General features: G+C 36.8%; 1 protein-coding gene across 1 annotated transcript in view; it reads left to right on the top strand.

Annotated features, from left to right (window-relative positions):
* The window catches only part of LOC135197532 (myotubularin-related protein 10-B-like), a 178,988-nt gene that overhangs the window by 52,429 nt on the left and 121,559 nt on the right, over window positions 1-5,000 (top strand). The window lies entirely within an intron of this gene.

Genomic DNA, 5,000 nt, shown 5'->3' with positions numbered 1-5,000 from the left:
TCTATCTCTCTCTCTCTCTCAACCTCCACTCCATTATCTATGGTCACCAAATTTTGGTCGGAACTACAAAAATGTACATTTATTCAAAGTAAAGTATTAATTGAATAATTCAGATTCTTACAGGATAATCAATAGAATGATAACTCCAGTTCAGATAACTTAGATAACCCCTGGTAAATAATAGTCTTAATCAGTAATAGTCAAACACCAATTATCTCTTCTCCAAAATACTATAGTTTCCTCCACACAGGACACAGTCCCCCTTACTAGATCCGCCTGTTTAAAAGACAGGAGGGACACACTGATAAGCATACACAATTGTAAAGACAAAGTCAAAAGATTAAATGAAATAGAACATCTTTACAAAATGTCAAAAACAGTAAGCCACATCTTTGGCTAAAGCACAGTAACTCTTACCCATTGCAGCTAGGAATATCACACACTTTCTACAAAACAGAAAAAACATTGTAGAGCCATCCTGGCTCTCTCCAAGTAACTGTCTCCATCCTTCTGGCTAATACATGCCATTATGAACGAACATAGCTCGTACACATACACATGAATTCACACCCTTCGGTTTACGGGCTGCTCTAGGAGCAAGAGCCCGTGCCAGCACAAGGCTGGCTTAATCTCCAACAACAACAACAACAACAACACCCTTCGGTAACTGGTTGCAGCTAGTTTTCAAAGGCACCTTCTTGAACTACAGAACGATCGTTGACCTGCTAAGTAAGCATCTTAATGTCACGCCACCCAAAAAGGTACATCAGCTATATATTATATATATATATATATATATATATATATATATATATATTGTATATGTGAATAGTATATATATATATTCTTCAATAATTTCAACCAAAATCCCAGGAAGAGGTACTCGGAAGCTTGTAACACTATCAGTGGCCAAGAAACTGGATTTAATTTGCAAATTAGAAGCTGGAGCTACAGTAAAAAGTGTTTGTGAAGAGTATGGTGGGAAGAAACAGACTGTGTCAGACATTTGAAAAGCTAAAGATAAACTCCTTGCCTTTTCATTAAAATAAATATAACTGAAAGCCGTGAAAGTTCATCTCTTGGAAGTAGAAAAAGGATGCGAGTTTCTAAGGATGAAAATTTGGAAGAAGCAGTAACAAAATGGTTTGTGTAGCAACGATCATGCGGTGTAAACGTTCGTGGAATTGCCATTCAAGATGCTGCTCAAAAGTTGGCTAGACACATGGGAATTAATGATTTTAGTGCTAGTGATGTGTGGTTATGGCAGTTCAGAAATAGGCATGGACTTTGTAATAAGGTGTTGCATGGGGAAACAGGCAGTGCGCCCGTCGAGGAAGTTGAGCCATTTAGGCAGAAGCTGAACAAACTGATTAAAGATGAGGGGCTTTTAACCTCCCAAATTTACAATACCGATGAAAGAGGTCTTTTTTGGCGTTGTATCCCAAAAAATACGCTGGCTTTTAGAGATGAAAAAGATATTCAGGGGGAGAAAATTAGCAAAGAAAGATTTTCATTCTTGTATTGCGCTAACGCCGAGGGCCTACATCATTTACCTCTTGTTGTGGTGGGTAAGTCTAAATGCCCGCGCATTTTGAAAGACTATATGAACCATCTTTACAACTCAGTAAAGGCTTGGTTCAACATGGACATTTTCAAAGACTGGTTTATTAAACATTTCATACCAGCAGTGCAGAAACTTAAGTTTCCTATCTCTGGCAAAACCTATTTCTCATATGATAGACACTTAGAAATATTTGCCGAAACACTTGACAACTTAAAAAAAAAGAAAAGCATAAGTGCCATATAATTGTCGTACCTTGCGACATATGCTCACGGGCTCGGGAAAAGGAGAGAGAGAAAAAGAAAAAATTACACCTCACCGGATATTGGCTCTGTAACACTATCAGAAAAACTGAACACACAACAAGGGTATTGTGCAAGAGGCCAACAATTTCCAGAACATAAATATCCAGAAAAAAAAATGTAGTGCCATTATGTACACAATCAACAATGCAAAAATTCTCCCCTAAATCTCCTTGCAGCATCAAACGGCTGAAATTATAAACGCATTCCCGAACAATGGTTCCAAGTCACAAACTGAGATATTAAAAATCAACACAAACTGTTCTGAGAGAAAAATAAATTCAAATTCGCTCATGATAAAAAAAAAAAAAAACTGAAGTCAGCGATAGCTAACTTCCAAAAGGGGAAAAGAAAAGCCAATGGTACTGTTGACTGTTCCCGTGACACTTGTAACATCTGTGACTCATGTAGATGTCAAGCAATTGTCTACTGAACCCATAAAAGAAAGGAAAACTTCTAGGGCTATCACAGAAAACCCCCCAAAAAACACCCGGGCAAAAGATGAATGGTAGGTTTTCTCACTTCCCTCAATTTGACTTTTACCATAGTCTTTGAACCAGGCATTAACACAATATCCTCCGATAAAACACCTTTATATTTGTGGTCATTTTAATGGAATCACTAACCATAGTGTTAATACTATGCCTAACAACATCAATATATCTGTCCCAATTCTTACCATTACCACCTACAGTCTTCCTGAGAGCCTCGAGCACTTACCTGTTCGCTCGTTCACACAACCCATTAGCCTCAGGTCTGTATGGAATAATTGTTACTTTCTGTATCCCCATGACTTCCGCTAAACATTCCAAAGTTTTGTTCACAAATTCTCTGCCATTGTCGGTCAATAGAACCTCGGGTGAGCAGTATCTGCAAATGACACCATTGAAAAATGCTACAGCTACTTCTTCAGCCATTTTATGCTTAAGTGGGAAAATTTCTACTACCCTTGTAAGTTCATCTATTATCACTAACAAGTACTTATTTGTATATGTAAACTCACAAAAATTTCCCAGGATATCCATATGTATTCTCTGAAAAGTCTACTTGGTATATATATATATATATATATATATATATATATATATATATATATATATATATATATATATATATACATACACTTGAAGCTGGTTGAGCCATGGTTGAAGCAGTTCTAGATTTTCTGATATACTGTATCTTTTTAATATAAGTGCTTTGGTGCTAATTGTATGCCATACAAGGCTATGTTATTAGAGCCTTTGTTTTTTTAGGTATGGCATTAATTCTGATATAGAAGTTTTAAATTCCATTCCATTGGTCCTTTGCATTGTAAAAACAAGCTCCAGCAAGACTTCCTATTGCTGGATTCCTGAGTAAGTTTCTTTGACCACTGTCACCTCAGTTCAGAAGTTTTAATGCAACAACTTGACTGCCTTGGCATCTCAGTTGTCTTAGATGGGGGACATCATTTCATCATTCAGACACCTACATAGTTGTCTCCTGGCTTTTAAACACTCCAGGCTTCCCTAAGTGTTGTGACAAGCATTACAGATCTTATTTTGTACACCATATAACAAACAAGCCACTCTTTGCATAGGCAGAGAATTATTTTAGTGCCCCTAATTCGAAAGGTAGAACTCTGCATGACATCCAGGGATTGAGTCCATCACTGGTTTTCTCTGGAGGTATTTCTTTTGAAGAAGTTTCTTAGTTTTCAAGTGTCATCAGAGGCAGCTGCCATGACGACAAGCCAATCTGACTCCAGTGTCTAGGTAGCTGGTATGGCAAGCCCCAGCCCCATGGGCACTTTAGTGGAAAGTGAAGGACATTCTTGATGCCCTGGTAATTCTGAGATATGGCGGGGTAGGATTCATCATCACCTTGTATCTCAACCTGGCATAATTAGGTAAGCCACTCTGGAACCACATTCTATAGAATAGCACATATATATAGGTTCTTTTATTTCATATCATTCATTGTTAAACCCTAATGGGTATCCTGAGTAAAAGAAGATTGGTAGTAACGTTTTTTACCTGTCAGTAACTTTTGTATGCTCCTTTGAGGAGAAACAATGGCTTATCTATCTGAAAGTAGGCTTTCATGAAGGAAAATTCTATTTTTGGTAGCCTCTGAGAGTTCTGAAACCACCTGCTTTCCTTGACAAAAAGTCATGAGAATTTGTGAAGAGTAATTTTTCTTTCACAGACCATGTAAGTAGTGGAGATCTTGGCTGACCTGTGCATTGTGCCACAGCTGTGAATAGCTGAATGGAAAGACCTTGGTAACAAAGAGTCTCCACCTTGATATCTTTTATACTCCATCATTGTGTTAGATCGAAGGCACTATTCTGGCAAGACCAATGGAGAGAGAGTTCTTTGGTATTGGTTGGTCTGTATATAAGTCTACGTATGTGTATTTTTGTATGTACATGCATTTGTATGTGTAAACTACATACATGTGTGTATCACTGAGGTACACTACATTACACACTTTCTGTGTATTTACGTGCCTTTTTCTTTCCTCTTGTGTTATTCTTTATTACTATTTATATGGTATGACATACATACGAAATTTATCTTCAATTGGGGCAGTCATGTTATTGATTAGGTAAACAGGTAATGCAATATGTTCATTAACTTGTAATAAAAAAAAATCATGCACAATGCAAGAGAGAGAGAGAGAGAGAGAGAGAGAGAGAGAGAGAGAGGAGAGAGAGAGAGGTAATATGATAGATATTTCAATGTAATATTTTTTATACATTTTGTATACAGTTAATTGCATAGTGTAGTTTTTTTTTACAGTATTTTACAATATATTCTGTTTATGACCATGTATGTACAGTACTGTGTAGTGACAAAATCGGAAAAAATAGTTTATGAAATTGATATTTTACATCTTTTGAGTGTTTTCTTCGATTCCACAAATTTTTAATATCTGCTATGGCATTGGATGTATTATTGCATATAATTGGAAGAATATATAGTGTTTTAATGAGATACTAGGCCTATTTTTGGATTCTCATTGAGCCTACCAAAAGAATTTGTTCATAAATGAATGGTAAAACTGGAGCATAGCAAAGCTAAAGGAACTGGACATGTGGACATGTGCAAAGGGATGATAGGCTGGAAGGATGCTAAGTATGCTCATGAGATCCA

This window comes from Macrobrachium nipponense, chromosome 21 (assembly GCF_015104395.2).
Source record: "Macrobrachium nipponense isolate FS-2020 chromosome 21, ASM1510439v2, whole genome shotgun sequence".
NCBI classification, from domain to species: domain Eukaryota; kingdom Metazoa; phylum Arthropoda; class Malacostraca; order Decapoda; family Palaemonidae; genus Macrobrachium; species Macrobrachium nipponense.
This window is presented reverse-complemented; position numbering and strand designations above follow the sequence as displayed.